The sequence below is a fragment of the Cyprinus carpio genome, chromosome B20 (genome assembly GCF_018340385.1).
Source record: "Cyprinus carpio isolate SPL01 chromosome B20, ASM1834038v1, whole genome shotgun sequence".
Taxonomy (NCBI): Eukaryota; Metazoa; Chordata; class Actinopteri; order Cypriniformes; family Cyprinidae; genus Cyprinus; species Cyprinus carpio.
In genome coordinates, this window is record NC_056616.1 from 16,746,957 (window position 1) to 16,770,202 (window position 23,246).

The 23,246-nt window shown below is 36.7% G+C and overlaps 1 protein-coding gene across 6 annotated transcripts in view; it reads right to left on the reverse strand.

Annotated features, from left to right (window-relative positions):
• LOC109082278 (signal-induced proliferation-associated 1 like 1) overlaps positions 1-23,246 on the reverse strand; it is an 80,150-nt gene that overhangs the window by 56,116 nt on the left and 788 nt on the right. Inside the window, exon 2 of one of the 6 annotated variants that reach the window (XM_042746214.1) lies at positions 16,427-16,529. The exons of the other annotated variants lie outside the window; for them this stretch is intronic. The gene's annotated coding sequence lies outside the window, so the exon portion shown is untranslated. The remainder of the gene's footprint in view (positions 1-16,426; positions 16,530-23,246) is intronic. 6 annotated transcript variants of the gene reach the window in all.

The following is a 23,246-nucleotide window of genomic DNA, read 5'->3' on the forward strand; positions in this document are numbered from 1 at the left end:
AAAACTTTTAGTGCTTTTTCTGTAGTATTAAGCCCCAAATGTCTACTATACATCGGATTGGTTTCTTCTTTAAATTATAAAAAATAAAAAAATATGAATGGTATTATAATGTTATACTAAAACTAAAATTAAAATAATGGGCAAAACCCTTAAGATAACATGTAGAAAGCCATCAAAATTAAGCAAACAAAACAAAATAACCGGACTTTGAACGATTAATTGCCGCTTTGAACGATTATGTAATTGTGGCATCCATAATTGTAATCGCGATTAGAAATTTGATTAATTGTGCAGCCCTACTGCATGACCATAAGCTTAAAGGTGAAATTAAATGAAAATTAGGGCTGGGCAAAAATATAGATTTTTCGATTAAACGTTTTCTTTTTTAAAATGTCGTCGATTCGATATCGATTCTCAAAAGCTGCAAATCGATATTTTCTGGTATTTATTTCAGCATACATTTAAAAGAAGATCTGATTAATGTGAATCTTTTCATTAGTCTTCTCCACTAGATGTCACCCTCTTATTCACCTTGCGCAATGTCACAACAGAAAGCCAGTCACTCATTCAGTGCTTATCATGGCACTATGCACAAAGCAATATGCGCGATTTGCAATTCTCAGGTAAAATTCTATAGTAATACTACAAATCTGTGGAAGCATTTGATATCACACATAAAGGCGCCATAAATTCCACAATGAATGAATGAAAACTGTTTTGTTTACACAAGCACGGATGACGCTCGCGGTGTTTTCAGCCTCTGTCGTCTCACTATGATGATATGAATACACAAATTTCATCCCCAGCTGCTCTGAAAGTCACTTCATTAGCATTTTACCGTTTAATCTGACAAAAATACCGCCATATCACATACACAGCAGCTGCAAGTTCATCATGGCAACCCGTCAAAATAAAAGTTTAGTTTCACGTGAAGAAATTGTCAAAAATATATTACTATTAAGCAGTCTTAAGACTCAATGTAACAACAATGCTGCTGCTGCTGCTGCTACTACTACTACTACTACTAGTAATAATAAATATTAATACATTTTCTTTTTAAAAGGAATAATCACATTTGTTTTCTTTTTAATTTTAACAGTAAACCTCTGTTGTGCAGCACTTGGTTTGCCAAAAATAAAAGGGTTTTTCATTTGATTAGGATAAATTAAATTGTTTTATGTCTTCATCTGATTACCAGAAAAATTAAGAAGAACATTTTATATGGCCCTATTATTGTTTAAAAAAGGACCCTATACAAAAAAAAGAAAAGGTTTAAAATACAGGCCTGTGGCTCTTAACTTCTTTTTATAAATTCACCATTTGTAAAATGATGGTAATGGTTAATTTTTTTTTTTAGAAATGTCAATAGCATTTGTATTAAAACTATATTCACTGAATGTAATCAAAATAAATAAATAAATAAATCGGGAATCGAACTGAGAGCTTGTGAATCGAAATCGAATCGAGTCATCTGAATCGATACCCAGCCCTAATGAAAATCTGACTTTTTCTGTGTTTAAGCGAATCAAATTTCCATCCCCCCATGACGTGGTAAGGGGATCTTATTAGAGCACAGCCGATATATCGTTTAGCTGATATTGTCGCCCGATATGAGCCTGGCACTAATATATCGGTATCGGTGAATATGCCACCGATATGCCGGCAATATGATTTTTTTTTTTTTTTACAGAAAATTCAATTCTAAGAAATTAAACCTAGTGTTAAAGACAAGTCCATGTCTAGAAAGGGGTCAGTGTGGGACCTGAAAAATAGCTGCAGAGCTGCTCCTCACATTAGAGACAGATTACCCTGAGAAATGCCTGTCTGCATTCCTCCAGAGCAGGTCGAGCAGTGACGGGTGGGAAGAGGAAGAACCCTGTTAAAACCATAACTGTGCTCGAGCCAAAACCACACTATCCTACAGCTGCTTTCTCAGCATCTCGTCCAAGCCCTTCTTCAAAAAAAAAAAATTTAAATAAAATAATTGTCAAATTCCTTCAGTCTGGGATTTATTTATTTCAGCCTTTGGATGGCGTTCACGTACCAAGGGGCTTTGTGTTTTTTGGCCCCTGATGTCGTATTTGTTTTTCTGAGTATTTTCATCAGGTTTTCAAGCTCCTCTCGATGGTGGGGATTGAACAAACCTGTCGTTTGAGCATGTCAGATTAAATCTGAAAACCATTACACAGAAAGAAGCTTGAAAAGTGTGCATGAGGATCCAATACTATTTGGCGGACCACCAGGAGTTTTCCGGTTTCCACTCCAAATTCCATATGCCACGCTGCACTGCTGAATCACACAGATACTGTAATGAACAAGAATGTCAAATGCACTAGTCCTTCACTATTAAGTCCATACTAAAATAAAAAAGACAGCACCACTCCTGTAAAACCAAGAACAAACTTACTTTGTCACCTTCATGTTGTCAGACTGAGAGGTAGCTGCTGTTGAATGCTCATGTATTGGTCATGGTTACACATGAAATCACCTGATGATTCATTAAATTAGGTCTTAAGTGATTTGGGTAAATAAAAACAGTGATTTATACAAAAATATGAGAACTGTGCAATAGAAATTGCAGTGTAATGCAGACTAATAGACATGCCACTGATTAATACACCGATAGTAACATTCATTTTTAATCAACAACACTCACAGGTAAAACAGAAATCCACTCACTGCTCTTAATTTGTTTCCTTGTTCTTTATTATAGACTGTTTATTTGAATAATTAAATGAAAAAGGGGTGCCTTGTTCACTTAATTTCGAAATACTTGAAACCTACATACATTAATTTAATAGGTAGCAGCTAACAATAAGGTTCAATTTTGTTACCATTTACTATATTGAGCACCATTAACTAACAAGGGACAACATTACAGCATTTCTAAATGTAATTAATATATTCCTAAATATAATTAATTTAGCATTTCTGAATTAAAGTTCATTATGATATTGTGCACTGTTAATTAACGTTCATTTATAATTAACTCATGTAATTTTTAGGTAATGCATTCACAACTGTAGACATTAATATTAACCAAGATTAATAAATGTTGTCAAAGAATTGTACATTGTTGTAAGGCATATTTACTACCATATAATTTACTAATTTGTTATTTTCTATTAATATTCAACATTCAAAATAAAGGAATTAGTTCAAAATCATATTTGCTTTTGTTGCAATGTCAAAGTTAGCAATGAGAAGCTAGAAGCAGAGAATTTTTTTTTTTTATTTCACTGACTATTAAAACGTTGGTACAGTATCACAGCAACACTAGTACACATAGACTAAACAACAATAATACTATAACAATAATACTATATTGATCTACACCAAAATAAAGGTTCTAAATGAAGGATTTCACAGTGATGCTATTAAAAGAACCATTTTAAAATTTCTGTTTAAGAAGCATCCCATTTAAAGAACCAATGAACAACAATTTCCCCAGAGAACCTTTCTGTTAAGTATTTTTTTCCCCAACTCAACAATAGCCGTCAAGACTAACGTGCATCCCCCAAAGCACAGGATGCCACTCAGGCTCTCCAGGGCTCTAGACTAACTTTTTACACTGCTGCACCTAATTTTTTTTTTTTTTTTTTTTTTTTTTAGTTGCACCAGCACAAAAGTTAGGTGTACCCAAATTTTCGACCGCATCGCATTTAACACCGCAATTTTACAAGTTCACTATTTTTTAAATTGCTGTCCATATAGGTAATATTGACTTGTAAATGATTAACTAACAATCTGGTCAACATAAAGTTCTTTATTTGAAGCACAATTCTACAAGAAAGGTAACTTACTGAAAAAGTGTTGATGCTTAAAGTGCTTCACTGAACTGAAATTTAAACTTAAAACATCTCAAGATAAATGAAATAAAAAGAAAATCTAAATTAAGTGTTTTAAGGGCTTCAGACTGAACATCTCATGGCTCAGTGTCTTATGGACTATCCTCCATTGCAGTCACATGCCCCTCGGATGGCCAACTCCTGTAGTTTGGCCTTCTTGATCTTTGGCCTTGGCTGAACAAGCTGGCCACACTCTCTCTAGTAGCAAAATCTTCCAGACGTGGCCCCTCTACACTGACTCTTATCAGATCTTCCACTGTGTCTGAATGAAGGGATGCTCTAGTGTCTGATTTGAACCGCTAAACAGTCCCAAAACAGCTTATTCTGCTGTCTCAGCTATTCAAATATTTCAGTTTTGTATGTTATAGCAAAGGGATTATATTTCGTTTAATTTTTTTTATTAAGTTAATTTAAAAAAACGTTTGGAGCATTTTTTGTTTGTTAAATATAAGTTTTAGTTTTTTTTTTTTTTAAAGTAACGACTAAGCGGCCAGCGTTAGACACTGAGCCTATGATTGATCAATTTAGCCTTCTCAAATCATCACGACTTGCCTAAAATAAAATCTATAGATATAAAACAGTTCAAGCATATAAAATGTTTAAACGTTAGACCCAGACAAATGTGCTCTATATCCAATAGTTTGTGCAGAGACGCTTCAGGACATGGAGACGCCAGCGTGATCACTTGCATTTTTTTCAGTAGATACGCCATAATTTTTGCACATAAAGTTAAGAGTAATACATCATTTGTAACTGCAAAGGGTCTTTTATTTGTGTGCACTCACAATATCAACAAAATTTAAGCGTTGCGCTTTTATGAAATAAAGAAAACAAACACGATGCGCTTTCTGCATCTCGTCTTTAACAGGAGTACAAAAATGAACCGAAACTCAGTGAAAACATGCCTCACAGATATAATAAATCTATCTATCTATATCTATATATATCTATATATCTATATATATCTATATATCTATATCTATATATCTATATCTATATATATATATATTTATTTATTTATTTATTTATTTATTTATTTATTATATATAAAGTAAAGTTAAAGGCTCTAAAGGCGCGTCTAATGAGATGTCGAGTCAGGATCAGCAACTTCATCCTTGCGACACAGACTCAGAAAACACTTGTTTATTAGTAAATAATTCAAATATCTCCTTACTATTTCCCCCTGGAACGGTGCGACCTCTGATTTTTTTTTAAGTCGCACCATTGAGAAATTAGGTCGCAATCTAGAGCCCTGCTCTCTCTTCCTCAGAGTCTACATGCATCAACAACTGAACATAATGAAGAAAACTTATGTTAAAAAAAGTTCACAGTATGTCCCTAGCATTATCCTGAAACCAGCAGGTGCTCCATTAGCATGTGCACCGTCGTCAAGTAATTGAGCTGAAGTTACCCGCAATTAGCTCACCCATCCTGAATTAAACCAAACACAGTAATGCTACATTTGAGCTTGGTGCAGTGAAAGGGCACAGCATGGTTTAATACTGCACCATATGAACACCCTCAAACTCCACGTGAAGTTACTTTTGAGTGCATTCTGAAAAAAATCCAGATCTGAGGAAAACATTTCCCACATTAAAGAAAATGGGATAGAGCCAGCTTCTTCTGCAGTGCCAAAATTCCAAACGTTACTGGAATGTCGAAACCCCGACCACATTACAAGTCATAAAAAAGATAAACTCTCCATGCTCTTCTGTGAGGTCTAAACGTCTGCCAAGTGACAGTAAGTGCCAGTGCTCAATAACACAGGATATTCGGTGCCCAGACAGTTCATCTGTCTCTGTTTTGTTCTTTCAAGTAATATCAGTGATCGGACTCAGAAAACAACCAGAGAAGCCTCACACATTCAATGGTTCCTGGAGTCAGACTGAGTAATAATAGGCAAGATGATTCAAAGCACCAATACAAGATTATACCAAACAGAATGGCGCGTTATGCCCTCACACCTTCCTGCAGGACAAACAAAAGCCCAAAACCCTGGAAGTAATTATCACCTTTTTACACCTCTTACATAGGCACCCCTGAAATGCCCCATGAAAATCAAGTTCCTAGAGTGAAATCAACACCTTTTTATTGCATGTTTTAAAAAAAGTTAATTCAATGTGCAAATTATAAATTACTGTAATACCCACGCTTGACTCTAGTGCAATCTCTTACCTACAGTGAGGAAAACACAAAGCATTTAACATAAAATCCAACTGAGGAACTGTGGTAGGAGCAAAGATATGGGACCTCTGTACACTCAACATCTTAGCAGGTCTGCCTGGGAAGGCTAAAATGCCAAGTTAATTAGTGCAGAGCTCATGATGAGCAGCTCTCTTCTCTTCCATATGGCTCTCGTCTGCTCGCCCCACTGAGATATTTGGGCTGTTTTCAGACTTTTTTTCTATTGCGTAGTCCACAACAGTTTGATTCCACCTTCCAACCCCTTATTTCACGTTGTATTTTCACTCAGAAATTAAACTTGAAATTCTGAAGACGACAGACTGTGAAATAGTATTGTCTTGTAAAATGCACTGTTATATTTATTATTTTGAAAACAATTTTTTTACAGTGTATATCTTCATTCATGTTTTGTCACCTTGCTTTTACTATTAAAATGTAAAACAGAATGCCACTTATGTCTGTTGAGCTGCAAAAGAAACTCAATTTACTACAATTTTATTTTGGATGTGATTAATATGACAGCACTTGACTGCTATATATATATATATATCTATATCTATATATATATATATATATATATATATATATATATATATATATATATATCTATATCTATATCTATATCTATCTATATAGATAGATAGATAGATAGATAGATAGATAGAGCCAGTGTATCAGGAAGGTATCTCTTTGACTTGTTGAATGGAAACTGTGCTTATTTTATATCAAATGTTTTATGTGATATTCCAATTTTGCGCATAAGTTAAATTTGTAACTTTGGATGGAAACCTGGCTACTTACAACCCTCATGATGTTCCAAACCTGTACAACATTCCTGAGGCTGAATTTTCAGTTTTGGCTGAACTATCCCCTTTAACTCAGTAGCGGATGCAAACACCAAAAAACATTTGAGAAATTCTCTGAGGTGAAGAAATCGATGTGTCTATCATGTTTGTAGGTGAGGCTTAAAAGCGAGCAGACATTCAGCTCTTTTTCACTGCATGCCTGGGAACTGACTGTGCGTGTTAAGGGGGAGCTGTTATATCTGGAAGAGCAGTGAATGCGAGAGATTCCGCCGCCAGTATGAAATAAATCAGCTCAGCCACAAAACAAAGTGGACTGCAGATGCATGAGCAGCGGCCTCCCAGCTCCCACTGCGGCCTCCAGTTCCTCAGGGAGTTTGACTCATTCCCTATACGAAAGATTCACACAAAGCCAAGATTTTCCTGTTCCTATTGCAGATATATTGTCAAATGCAGCTACTGAAATATTGTACCACTCCTACCAGAAAGGTTGAGCTGGGTTTTCTTACCAGGATAAGCATCTTAATAGCTGATTTGGTTTTAATAACGTTGGCCAACTTTGTTTAAGCCACAGATTTAAACGTTACGGAAAGAATTAGCTTTAACTCTCAGTATTTCCTTATGTCTGACATTATACATAATCCCAGCTCCTTTTCCTATGCATAGCAGTAGAAATGACAGGTGCTATCCTTCATTATCTGAGTGCACTTAAAGCACTCGATACAGTCTTCTGATGAGGCTAAATTGGACACATCCGGAGTTTAAGGTAACAGCCCATATAATGCATTTGCATGGTGTTAGAATTTATTGTTGGCTAGGTGCTGTGGTGCTCGATACCAGTGCAGTGTGATGGAGACCCCCTGAGGAACCCTGAGGAAAGGGGGAGTCATGCTAATGAAAGCTTTAGGCCATTCCACTTACCATGGGACTGGGCCTAATTAAAGCTCAGCCTTTCACTTAGTTGCTATTGTTTTTGTGATGTCCTCTGTGACAAACAAGTGGAGCTGCATGGGTGATGCCATCGCGGCCAGAGGATACTCATTGACTAGAGAGTTCACTACCTAGAGTGCTTTTCCTTTCATTTTCATAATTGTATAAGGCACACAAACCACAATTTTCATAAGCTTGGCATAAACTTTAGAAGCAACAAAAGTCACAAACAAAATGGCCAATCTACAACAGCTTATAACAGATGGCAAAAACAAAAGCTTGGTCTTCCTACTACCTCATGATACAATACATATTGTGACACATGTCATGATACGATACGTTGCAATGCATCACAATACCATAATTGGATTGTGACTGAAACTGCCTCAATTGTTTGACTGAGACCCAGCATGTCTGCAGGTTTGGATTTATTTATTTTTCACACAGAATTGCTAGACACAATTTCAGTGCATAAATAAACATCAATCCAAGAATCTACATGATCAATACAATATAATGAGATATAGTGATGTTATTATTAATATATTATGCAATCTTATTACAATTTTTTTTACTTAACTTAAAATTGTCACCATTTGAGAGCCAATTATGACAGGCTCAAAAACTGGTTCCTTATTATTGCATTTGTCATCTTCTGCAGAGATCCTCATTTTAAAATATTGCTTGCATTACCATCTCTGCATTTATATACAGATATTAACATTCTCAAAGGAAAAAGCAAACAAAATTCAGACCACATAATGCAGGCAATATTCATGACAAGCCACTACATTTATATTTATTGGGCAAGATGAATATAAAAACCTTTAGTGACATGATCTGTATCCTCCTGTTTCTAAGGCAATTAAAATGAGACTGACAAGTCCATGTTTAATGACTGTGAGAAAAGCTGTAGTGGGGCTCTTGGGTAATCCCTCTTCTGAGCACAGGGCAGGTCCACGGGGCACAAGCCATCTGATTCTTTGACAGATGTACAGCTTTTGCCACAAAAAAAGCCCTAAAAGAAAGGCCTGCTGCTAAGCCTTTTCTCAAATGCCTTCATCCATACAGCTAACATCCTAAGAAAGGGTCAAGTCATTCCTTGACTACAGACATCTGGGCTACTCCATGCAAAACAAAACAATTAACTGCGGGGGCAGGGACTTCAATATATCTCTACAGTGAAGGAACACGAGGCAGTCCAGAAGCACACTGCAAACCCTGCCTCAAGGAACGAGAAGGTAATCTCAATAGATGGCTGTTTCCATGAGCTGACTTGGCAGGAGAGATATTGACAAAAAATGCTGCTGAGGACATCCATTTTAGAAAAAGGGGATTTAAAGTTGAAACACTAACAGCCCAAAATTGCAACAATAATGACTGTTTATTGGTAGCTCCAAAATAGGCTGCCCAAAAGTACCTAACCAGTGACATGTCAGGTTGCTCAAACAAACATTTCTGAACTGGCATAAAATAAAATATTTTAACACAGAAAGTGAAATAGTATTTTTTTTTTTTTACCATTCTGCCATTTGCAAACACAAACATATACAAACACACAAACAAGAACATAATGACAAAAAACAACACAAAGCAAAAAAAAAAATAGTACTTTATTGTATCCACTGGGAACTGAATAGTGTCTGATTTGAAATTAGCCATTTTGCTATTACAATTATTTTGCAAACTCTTTCACATTCATGACATTCCAAACCTGGAGGAGTTTCTTTCTGTACATCACAACAGAAGATATCTTCAATAATATGAAATGGATGCCACTGACTTTAGCAAAAAGGTACAAAAACTGTCACTGTGGCGGTCCCCTTAAAAAGGTTCTAATATGTACACTTTAGGTAATAGTTAGTGCTGTCAAACGATTAATTGCGATTAATCGCATCCAAAATAAAACTTTTTTTTAACATAATAAATATACATAGTAGTACACACATATATTATGTACATATTAGGGATGCACGATATTATTGGACCGATATCAGAATCGGACGATAATGGCTTTAAATGTACATATCAGCATCGGCCCAATATGAAAAATTATGTCGATATGTCTTGCCGATAGGAGGAACATGTTTACTCACATGTGCTCATGATGTGCTAGCGATTAGATCAGATCAGCAGTGTTGCTCATTCTTTTAGCAAAGTTTTGCCTGAATGATGATTAAATTCGGCATTTGACAGCACTAGTAATAACATGTACCTTAAAGTAGAGACCTGCGCGGGTCAGATTTTTCAGTCCCTCCTCCACCCGCTCCCACAAGATTCTGTCCTGCGCCCGCCTGCTCCCACAGAAATATATCTTTTTTGGTCCTGGTCCCGCTCCTGCCGGTGACATTCATGTTTTGTCCTGCTCCCACCCGCAAAAGCTTGCATAAAAGTAATCTATATAGATTTTTTTTTCAGTACATAAAAGAAATTTACATAAAATGGTTCTGAAACATCTCCTAAGCTCCACAACATCCCAGCATAAACGCTCCAGATTAAATATTTGTTATTTAGACTAAGCATCAACATTCACAAACCAGTTATTTTTAACAGAAAAGCAAGCATGGGCTGCTGCGTGCATGGTTTGGCATGGCAGAATGCGAGCAGCGCTTCCTTTATTATCACTAAAAGCTGACATCTCAGTTCATCGTGATCTCATAAAGCTCTGTTATAACACAATGAACATATGAACAATGAACCTTTCACAATGTCTACACTTTGTGTGTTAAAATGAGAGGATTCATGAGCATGCAATTTCAGCACTGCAGTGAGTGGATTCTAACTTAATCACCTCTGATTGGCTATTGCGTTCCAGAAATCAACAGCTGAGTCTGTGATTAGCTACATTGCTCAACCCTTTAAACATGTGTTATAAATAAAAACTCTGCCTGGCTTGCACGTCAATCATTTTAATGTTAATATTAGTTGTTCTTTTTGCTTTTGTGCAACAGATAAATAACAATGTATGTGTTTTAGACATTTTATGTTTAGATCATTTCTATTTCTATTTCTATTTCTATAAAGGTACTAATATGCACCCTTTGGGGTAAATCGGATACAAAAGTATACCTTTGGAAAAGTTACCACCACAGTGACAGCTTTTGTACCTTTTTTTATTAGAGTGTAGACAAAACCAGTCAAACATTTTTGAAAACATCTTTAGTTCTGCACAATAAAAATTGGAATGAGAAGAATGTGAGTAAATGATGCTGTGCAGTATTTTACAGTAGCTATATGAACATCATATCTGTTTCTATATCATATATATTTTAGCAAGACTGTATTGATTAAAGCACCATCCATCTGTTTTATAAAGACCGTTACATAACTCCAGGTCTCAGATATCAATCTATCATTAGGGCCAAAGCAGCACATATGGTGTTTTAATACTGTTTTTTCATGCCCAGGTCGATGTGAGTGAAGTTCAGAGAGCAGCAGGGTATCTGCACTTAAACGTCTCAGAATGTATGTGTGTGTGTGTGTGTGTGTCTAGGTGAGAAGTCTTGGGCACTGCTTCATTTCCCACTAATGCATCTCCTATACTCTTTCAGTCAGCAAGGGAAAGCGAAAATAAGATCTGAATCACCGCTCAGTTAAAAATAACCAAGTCATGGTCAAGCATGCATTTCCTCTACCTGGAATCTCTATATGCGCTTCTGTTGTGTTACATAAAGTCTCCAATAATTGCTCTGATTAGAGAAATACTCACAGGCATCATTAGTGACGCATCACGCGAGGAACAAAGCTCAGGTTCCTCCAAGTTGCCAACAAATCCTACAGAAGGCTCAGCAACAGACATTTTCTCCTCTAGCACTGTCTATTGAGATCAGAGGAATGTTGCAGGCACACAGGAGAAAATTACTGCTAATTACCATCATTACACAGCAAGGCCGTTACCGCCACTGCATCCTCGTTTCTAAGGCAACAGGACAAACCGAGGATGCTGCTTCGCCGTTTTCACCCACCTGAGCGAAAGTCAGGCAGGTGTTGTGAAACTGGGAACCAAGCCAGTGAACAAGAATCAGTTTTAAACGTTTGTCACCAGATGTTATACCACAGACCTGTTCATGGTTCTACACTGGGATTTAACATTAGGCACTCTAACAAAAGCTATTTAAAGGGATAGTTCACCCAAAAATGAAAATTATGTCATTAATGACTCACCCTCATGTCGTTCCAAACCCGTGAGACCTCCGTTCATCTTCGGAACACAGTATAAGATATTTTAGATTTAGTCCGAGAGCTTTCTGTCCCTCCATTGAGAATGTATGTACGGTATACTGTCCACGTCCAGAAAGGTAATAAAAACATCTTCAAAGTAGTCCATGTGACATCAGAGGGTCCGTTAGAATTTTTTGAAGCATCGAAAATACATTTTGGTCCAAAAATATCAAAAACTACGACTTTATTCAGCATTGACTTCTCTCCCGGGTCTGTTATGAGTTCGCCGTTCACAGCACATCCAGTTCGCGAACGAATCACTCGATGTAACCGGATCTTCTTGAACCAGTTCACCAAATCGAACTGAATCGTTTGAAACGGTTCGCGTCAACAATAAGCATTAATCCACAAATGACTTAAGCTGTTAACTTTTTTAACATAATATCCACTCCCTCTGAGTTCAAATAAACCAATATCCAGGAGTAATTCATTTACTCAAACAGTACACTGACTGAACCGAGCCAGATAACGAACGAAACATTGACTCGTTCTCGAGTCAAGAACCGGTTGCATTGGTTTTTTTCGGATCACCGGTAGTGATGGGAAGTTCTGTTCTTCTCCGCGAACCGGTTCTTTCGGACAGTTTGATTCAATAAACCGGTTGCCGAAAACGGTTCACCAGTTATTTTGCACTCGACGTAATGACTTCATTGGCGATGATTGCCCTTGATTCAAGCCTTCGGTTTACCCGCGCTCATAACATTAGCACAGAATCGGTTCAGAATCAATCACCAAAAGAACCAGTTCGGTTCAGACGCGCTGTGTGTCAGTCTGAATCACGCATGCGCAGTTTCATCAGCTCCTCGGTTCTCGAATCGCACGCGTCCGACAGAAACGGTTCTTGACTCGAGAACGAGTCAATGTTTCGTTCGTTATCTGGCTCGGTTCAGTCAGTGTACTGTTTGAGTAAATGAATTACTCCGGGATATTGGTTTATTTGAACTCAGAGGGGTCAGCCATGTTAAAAAAGTTAACAGCTTAAGTCATTTGTGGATTAATGCTTATTGTTGACGCGAACCGTTTCAAACGATTCAGTTCGATTTGGTGAACTGGTTCAAGAAGATCCGGTTACATCGAGTGATTCGTTCGCGAACCAGATGTGCTGTGAACGGCGCGCTCATAACAGACCCGGGAGAGAAGTCAATCCTGAATAAAGTCATAGTTTTTGATATTTTTGGACCAAAATGTATTTTCGATGCTTCAAAAAATTCTAACGGACCCTCTGATGTCACATGGACTACTTTGAAGATGTTTTTATTACCTTTCTGGACGTGGACAGTATACCGTACATACATTCTCAATGGAGGGACAGAAAGCTCTCAGACTAAATCTAAAATATCTTATACTGTGTTCCGAAGATGAACGGAGGTCTCACGGGTTTGGAACGACATGAGGGTGAGTCATTAATGACATAATTTTCATTTTTGGGTGAACTATCCCTTTAATTGGCTATATTACAAACTCATTCTCTACAACTCAAGCTGCACAATTTGATGCATCGTTCAAGCACAAACAGTGCACGACAAGCTGCTAAGTTTAACACTTAGGGCTGTGAATTTGTTCAAAACCCTAAACCTGAAAAATTTGTAATATTTAGACTATGAGCATGTGTTGTTGTTGAGAATATTGGTATTCTTGATAATGGTGGCAGACTGTCCTGTAAGAGAAGACATAATTGAATAAAGTCATTATTTTTGTTTTCTTTGCACACTCAAAGTATTCTCGTAGCTTCATAAAATTACTGTTGAACCACTGATGTCACATGGACTATTTTAAAGATGTCCTTACAACCTTTCTGGGCCTTGATGGTGGTAGTTCCCTTGCTGTCTATGGAGGGTCAGAAAGCTCTCGGATTTCATCAAAAATACCTTAATTTGTGTTCTGAAGATGAACAAACGTCTTATGGGTGTGGAACAACATGAGGGTGAGTAATTAAAGACAGAATTTTCATTTTTGGGTGAACTTTAACATAATATCACTTAATGAAATATACAAATATAAGTTTTAAAATTGACAGGCAGGCAGCAACAGGCCATTCAATAAGAGTTGAAACTTCACTGTGTTTTTATGGTAAATATCTGGCCACCACAGCTGCCGATTTTTTAACTGTAAATTTAACAGAATACTTTGTAATAGTGCAAGTATGACCGAATGTTATGCTTTATCAAGTAATACTTCAATTTTCCCAGCTTTTAAGAACTGAGTGAAACTTGTTTTGCAGCCTTGCCAGTTGACATGGTGATTTCAACTTTGTATGAACAGACTGGCATTGTGAGGGAATGATGAGATCGGAAGGATGCCAGGAGTTCAAAGAGAGTAAGAATTTTAATCCAGAGAGGAATGTCTCATGCTAATTTCTCAACATCTGAGATTAAATATGAAGGAAAACACAGATAGCATTACAGTACTTTAAGAAGTAGCTTATATAAGGTTCATTACCTATATTGAGCATTACAAATGAATGCAGGGAACTTTATGCTCATCTGAACTGAACCTGTACTTAACCTGCCCAAGAGCACCTGAGCTGTGCAGTACAAGTTGCCATGGTAATCTGCTTCTCTCAAAAGTGAGCCACTGCAGTGACAGAGTCAATCCTGTACTTTTAATTTGATAAGATATAAATTATATCTGCAAGTGAACCTAAACACTTTCCATTAAAAGACTCACAGCTTCATGTTTTTACTAAAAATCCCCACAGATTTTTCAAATGAAGTTAATCTTAATTAGCATTTCATAAATTGTGCTGCTAGGAAGATACAGTGTACTGTCAAAGCACACTTCCTAAATCAGTATCACTTACTTTTATTACTGATTTGAAAGCAATAATGTTTAATATACCAACCAAAAAAAAAAAAAAAAAAAGTGCCATTTCAACTAACAGTTTTAGGATTCTAAGCACTCGTGGGTTTTTCAACGTTTCTCATTTTCTGAGAAAATGCCCTAACAAAACTTTCCTGAAGGCGTTACCCTTAACAGCAGACAATGAGTTGCCTGTGAGATCCCTTTTATTGCTGTCTGTGGTTTCTGAATTACAGTAACCGCATAGCCAGACACACAAACACATCTGTTCACAACTCTGAGGCAAAGAAGCAACAAAGCCTCAGAGTAAATGTATTCCACAGAGAGTAAACACACTTACAATCACCCAAGGGAAGTAAACAAATGAAATTTGGACAATTGCTGCGCTGAGTTTTAATTGACTGTTCATTTGTGAACCTGAACTGGACCAATTTCCAGTTCCTTAAAAAAATAGAATAGCTGACAAGGTATTAAAAAATCTAACCATATTCACTGTAATATTCAAACTAATAATTGAATTAAAAAAATACAATATATTTTAAATCAATAATATAATAATAAAATATTAAAAAATAATTTGGCTTTTTTTAATTAGATGGTACAAACTACTATAATCTACTATTCCACTGCATAACTATCTATTGTTCTCAAATCAGTGTTGCCTTTGGCAATGACAGATGCAAACAATAAGTTAAAGTGCTAAATTACTTTGACATGCCTCACAGCCATTTTTCTAGCAATTATACTAAAAGTGGCTCTTGTAGGGCATTGTTTCATGGTTCAGGTACTGGGCAAAACTGTTTGCATGACAGATCTTCTTTGAAGTAACACTAGAAGTAGTGGGATCACAACCACAACAGCTGATCACAAGATCTGAGTGCTCTTCCAAAAATGGCAGCTTTCTAGACACCTTTCCAGTGCTCTGATCAAAGCAGGTTCAAATCATTCACTGGACCTGAATGAAAACGGCCCACTTGTTTTGAATGAGTGTGCACCAAATGCAGCTTGTCATCGGAGTGAATCACTCTTTTCAAAGCATCTGAATGACAATGGAAAAACAGTCGCTCCTGGAATAAAATCTCAGAGGAAATGATCACAGAGGTATGATATTATTCAGCAATATCTGCATTATCTACAGAAAGTCTGTGTTATTAAAGGATACATTTATCTATGTTAAACCAGCTTTGTATTGTTACAGTGAGGGTAGTACAAGTAAATGAACAATTTGATGTGACTTGCACCAAAAATATCCCCATTTATTTGTATTATGGCAATAGTCGGATCAAAGATAACAAGAATACCAAAGTATACAGTAAAATGCTTAAAATTAGACTAACCAAGCTAGAACAATATTTAAAACCTACAGCCTCGCTCTCAGCAATATAGGAACATCTGTAAACAGCACATCCCAGTTAGAACTAACATGTGTCCGACAACAAAGATGCACAGAGTTTCATTCTCCTTTACCCAAATAATCATTAACCTTCACTTCCTGGTGACAATGTTTGCTTTGAGTCACAGAAAACCTAAATTTACACACACACAAAAGTGTGGCAAGGGATGCAGAGGGTACTGGGGCATGCACATTTGATTGTTCCTGTGTTTGCCGGCCTTTGCTGCAGCTCAAAGAGATGACCTCACCTCTATTGAGTTCCTGATCCCTCTCACTCATTCCACATGGCCAGCCTCGCCCATGACACTCTGCTCAGTCACACCTTTTCAAAACAGCACAGCAGACTTCCTGCTGGAAGGGTTACAGAGTTTAAAATAGTTGCAAAGGCAACAAAAATTTTAATTTGAGAAAATCTAATTTTCGTTGGCAACAAATGAGAAAATTTGATTTGAATCGATATGCACTTTATCAGAGTGCATCTCTAAAGTGCATTCCAGTGTGTCCTGCACAGCTATTCAGCATTAACAAACTTATGATGTATGAAACGCCAACAAATGATTCATATGAGCCAGCTTTTTTTAATGAATCTGTTTCAAATTCAGGTTTTCAGTCTGAATCAATCAATCAATGCATCATCCACAAAACTGAACTTGTGCATATACAGCAGTGCTTCTCAAAACCTTTTAATGTTTAGAGATTTGGAGTACTTTTTTCAGTTTGGATAGAATTAGAAATGTCTGGCATATTCAGATTCAAACAAAGACTCTCTGACCCTGTGACAGTTTTTGCTAAAGAACACCACGTTACAACCAGACTGCCACGAAAGCAGTGTTATATATGACATTGAATTGATTTCACATGGAGATATTTGGTTTCCTGGCAATACATTAACTTCAAGAGAGCCAGGAAGAACTCACCGGGTGAGCCAGAAGTTCTGCTGATATCAGCATATCAAAGATAAAGAGCAATGTCCACACACACATGCACAGAACAAGAAAAAGCACTAAAAATAGACTGCTGCCAACACAAAGTTTATTTGTCTATTAGCAGCTACATCTTTAACCACAAAACCACTTAGCTCTGGTGCAAATCCATTACAGATTTATCATTCACATAAACATCACCACTGAAAGTGGTTTAAACAGTAACAATATCACAATAGGCTGGAGATCATTATAAGCAGATTAACACTAAATAAAATAAGCTTACATTAACTGTGTGGGAAGGAGGTCTTAAGTAAACCTTAATAACCTAAACCAAATTAAAACACAAGTGGACCTTTATATACTCGATGAAGCTGTGAAAGTATTGCTGCAAGGTGAGGTCAAACAGATGCAAGCTAACATGTTACTTCACCTAACCATTAATGACCATGCTGTTTCCCCTGAACGGGCCTCATGTTACTTTACACCACCACATGTAAGAATGCAAGGTCATGTGCATAAAATAAAATACTAACAATTGAGGAGCTGTCGGGGGGTATGCAATTATGCTGTTGTACCCTAATGGCACAATTTTTTAGGGTTAGTCTGGAGTGAAAAAATCTAATTTAAACCAGCCTCCCTCTTGAGTAGCAAAAAGGTCGCCAAGCTCCATTTTACCTTTCTTACCTAATTGAAAACGGAAAAGCTGCAGTCACTCCCACCAACTCCCCAGCCCGACTGGATTTAAAAAAGCAGCAAAACTGGTATTAAAAAACAAGAAGTGGGTACTCTTCTGAACATACTTAGTCTCTTAATTAATCATTTTAAAGCTGCCTCACCCTGTGTTTATTTCAAATTCCACAGATTGCATGCAGGTTGCATAAGTTAATAAAAGTTGATAAAATAATCAAACAATCTACCAATTTATTTTTCCAATTTTACCTACACAGTAGGGCTGTGAATCTTTGGGTAAACAGCAAATCAATTCGATTCACGATTCATAGGGTTTCGATTTGATTCAAGAACGATTTGCAAATTCAGAACAATTCAATTCGATTTAATTCACAATTCAATTCAATGCGATTCGATTAACGGTTCGATTCTGTGCATTCACAGGATTATTTAAATGCTTCCTCTACATTCTTTATGCTTAGTCAAGGAGCAAATTACACTTTTGTCTTTTAAAAGCTGCTTAAATATCTTAATTTAACTAAGGCCTAGTACTGGCTTCTGTGAAACTGGGCCTAAAAGTACAATTGCAGGGTATTTTTATTATGTAGTCTACATAAATATGTAAATTTATTTGTAGTATACTTAGCATGAAATAAATTGATTTCAAATACATTTTTTTAGAAATTAACGAATCACGATTCAATAATCCATGTTTCATGATCGATGCATATGCATCGCCAGGGTTTGTAATCCATGCAATCGTTACACCCCTACTACACAGCAATCACATACTAATCAATGAATGTCAGGCCTTATAATCTATACATCTGTACCTGAATACCAGTCTGTTAGCAGTTAGTCTGAAGCCAGTGATTCTGTCATTAGAGAACATGGTGACTTAATGTTTTGCAAAACACTGTAACCACTAGGGCTGTCAAAATAGCTGAAAAACTAAATTCGAATTTTGTACTTAAATATTAATCAAAATTCAAATTATACTCAAATTTAAAATGAATAATTTCAGTTAGGATAAAGAAAAGCTTTTGGCAAAATATTACTAATGCAAGTTTATTCAAAGCATAAGAAAACATGACTGTGAAAAAAGTGCATAATATTTAAAATAATGTTTTTAAACTAATTATAATTAATTAAATTGCTTAAAGAACTATAAACAAAACAGCAGCATGCATAGTTTAATACAAAGGGCAGAAAGCCAATCACACGGAGTACATTTTTCATTTAAAAACACAAGATGAAGTGGGATGGTGAAAAGACCCACCATAAAGTCTCGAGATATTTTTTTAAAAGTTGAACTTACATTAATTTTACATGGCTTTCTAAACATGCGGCTCTCCAGTGCGAGACGCGAGTGCAAGTGATCGAAGATGTCCCTCTAGAAAATGAGTGAAATATGCGTTCTGTGTGAACAGCTTGGTTTCAGTTTTGATGTAAACAAGATCTTCTCCACATTGATGTTCTCTTTTTCCGCAATATTTTGAATGAACAATGCAGCAGCGCTGCATCTAGTGGCTTCAACTGGATAGGCTAACAAAAACATTATAATGTGATGACACTTACATCGTCATCGCATCTCGTGCATCACAGATAAAGGCCAAAGTATACTTCGGCTGTCCACGTCCACGCACCATCTGCATTGTCATTTTCGTCATCAAGAGGGCTCGCAGACTGCCGCGCTCCCCGTCCACATGCAGGCAATTTTTTGATACTGCGTCTGCGCGGACGGTGCACGTACAACAGCGCATGCACGAGGTGAAAGATTAGACAGAAGCTCATCCATACTTAAGGCAGCCACCTTAATGACACCTAAAATTCGAATGCAACGTTTTTGCATTCGAATGTGGATATTTATATTAAATTCGACGAATATTCAAAATTCTAAGTTTTTTTTTGACAGCCCTAGTAACCACTACCATAGTGTGGATCTAGGCCACACAGAAACAAATGTAATACATAGGAAGACCTGCATGACACATTCCACTCTATTACAACAGACTCCCAAAAAGAGCGGATGAACTAACTGACCAATAAACCAAACCGCAAAGCTGTTACTAGGAAACCACATTATGAATAAGGGAAGTAAACATACAATACAAATAATGCTTTCCAAAAGACACAGTGTTCAAAATGAGATTAGGTTTAAAATAGATCAAAAGGAATCTTGAAAGGCTTGGAGAATATGACATTGACAAGCTCGCATTTATTAAACGGAGTGATTTCATCAAGAAAGTGGATAAGTGACTCTCCTTAAGATGTTTGCTTGAGACATTGTGTCAGTCCCTAAAAATCTTCCATTTCATAGGAAGATGAATCACCACTGATAACGCATCCAAGCAATCCTGACTTAACTAGGTTTCGTTCTGCAAAAGGCATTAGGCTTTTGGTTTACTTTTTGATTGGAAAAAAAACAACATTACTTCAGAAAGGTTCAATACTAAGAGTCTCGAATAAACTGCATGAATCAAAAACATAGTAAGAATCCTGCATCTCAAATTCCTCAGCGCTCTTTTCTCACCTTCAATTTTCAACAGACTGTCTACATGACTAATGGCTGCATAAATCTGAGGCTACAGTCTGCATTAAGATGGAGCCCAAAGTGGTAGAGGAGACAGGACTGTAATTATTGAGTCCAAAAGTAAGATGGGCGGCTTCAATACTAATTTCAGCATTTGGGTGCCATGTTAACACCCATCCTCTCTAGTGCAAGAGGCTGAAAATTTCTGCTCTTCTGCGCGCAACACAACAAGCGCCGTTAGGCAGATGGCGAGACAGTTGGTGGGAATATCAGCGATAACGCAGATACATTCTGAACCTTCAACTGTTTCTTTGCCATTCATCAGATCGGCATCAACAGCTGCTGCTTCCAGGAAGAAGGGAGATTAAATGAGGTGGCAGAACAATATGCTGGAAATTAGTACTAGTTGAAACCACCAGTGGATGATTCAAAAAAAATATATATATATACCTTTTTAAGAGTATGCAACTTTATGAACCAAATATAGCAATTTGGGTGGGAAAAGGTCCTTTCCTTTTCCTGTTTATGACAACGCTTATGTCATAGTCACCTGTGGGCACTTAGACTATTTGGATTTTATTGGCACTGACTCTCTACCAAAAGAGAGAATACTATCTTCATTTACTCACTCTAAACCCATACAACTTTTATTCATGTTCAGAAGACAAAATTAAATTTTTTGTAATATTCTCTAATCACTTTTGTCCATCTATTGAAAATCCATGCAAACCAAAACTTTCACCCATCAAAAAGTACAGAAATTCATTATAAAAAATAATCCCTACAAATCGAGTAATATGCATGTGCAATAATCAATGTTTATATGTGAATAAAAGCCTAAATTAAATCAGTTCATCACAAAAAGCAAACATGCAAATTTTGTTTAGATTTTCAATGGATGGCATAAAATGATAAAATAATGTTTATCTTGTTTCTGGTGTTCCGAAAATTCAAGAAAGTCTTATTGGTTTGGAACATGTAACATGAGGTTGAGAAAAATAATAAAGAATTTTCATTTTTGGGGTAACTATCCGTTTAAAAAGCTGCCCAAATCTCAAAGCAATGTGCATCTGGATATGTGCAATATAAAATAGCTTCATAGAATAAGTAGGACTGGACAAACCCAAAGATGAGGCACTGCATCATATATTCCAGTGCAAATCAAGTCTCAGACATTAAAAAGTGGGACCATTAGATACTGTCTGATGATTAGATCACATCTGATGCAGACCGGTTACAGAATTAGATTTGGATGTTGTCTGCTGCCAAATCTTGAAAAATATACTTGCATAACCGAACAACTGACATGATTTTACATAAACCAAACTTCCATAGCAACAGCATATATAGAAGAACAACAGGAGAGGCTATTAAGCACTCAACCTCACACATAATTTGTTAAGCCTGAGGCAATGATTAAAACTTATTTGCCCAACCTTAATCCAGCAGTATCTATAGAATCTGGAGCCACTTTAAATGAAAAAAAAAACGCTTGATAATCCCTCTGCTGCCAATCATCCACCCAGGCGTCTTTTTCCCCTTATACATTTCCTTTTCCTACATGTTTCACAACATGTGCATGTCCACCTACACACTCCCTTTCAATAGGCTACTTAATATTGGAAATGCGACACTGCCTGCAGATAGCTGCATCCTTGGCATTCTTAGATAGAGGCTGGGGAAAGAAAACATTAAATCTAAGTACGTTTCGCACAGTAGGAATGATATCTGCTTGCTACTGACTTTATCAAAATCAAGTTATTAATACAACATTGCTTACATCTAAAAAAGACATGTAACAGGCGATGTCTATGAAAATGGGACCACTGCTGTTCAACAGGTGGATTTAACAACGACAAAGTGAAAGTCTGAATGTGGTCAACTGAAAAAGAAAAAAAAAAAAGTCTAAAAGTGGTCAGATTGTCTACTTTTAGTCAACCACACCAAGACTAAACAAACATAGTGGCAGTCCTGTCAAAGGACACTGAAACATCAACATCTCAAGGACATGATGATGTCAATGCAAAGTTCCACCTTGGTCATTTTTAAGGTCTTGTGATAGTCCACATCTTCCATACATCTAAAGTTAAAAAAGGGAATGCCAGAAAGCAGTTCAATCACGGACCTGCTCTTCAAATCCACCCCCACACGAACTGCATTTAGAACCTGGCCAATACACAGTGAGCACACACCACCCACACAATGAAGAAAAGACATGCAAATGACAAATCAGCAAAGCCCTTACAGGGAGAAAACTGAGTGAAGGGCCATTAGTCAACCTACAACACAGACCTCACAATTTCAGTGTGACAAAATGTTATGCCTAATAAATGCAATGCGATCTACTGCCCAATATCTCCTCCAGTTGCACACGTGATCTGATTCTCAGCTAATGCAGACTCCATAGATATTAGCATCTGGAATGAGTCTGTGATGGCCAAAAATGCTGATTAGTAGGCAGATCACAAGTTTTGGAAACACAGCCATTGTTCTCAAATATGACAGATAGATAGATATATAGATAGATAGATATACACTTTTTGATCAATTAATGTGCAAAACTTATTAAATGTTTTGGGATTAATAAGAATTTTTTAATGAATTCTATTGAGATTGCACTCAAAAAGCATCAACTACATGAAGAAATGTGTATTGGTATGGCTAGGGAAAAAAATCATTACATTATTTCCATGACTTTTCCAGGCCTGTGCCTATAAATCACACTTTAAAATTTCACTTTTTTTATAAGAACTGAAAAGACAAGAATTTAAGTATTTCTGAATTATTTACCAGTTAACCTTTACCAAGCAACTTCTGGCTTAATAACGCAAAACACACGAGTCAGATTTATGTCTTTTCATAAGTTGCTATCCATAATATTATACTCTCTTCTGGACTGATGCAATGATGATTAAATGTGCATGTGAAATGCACAATCCA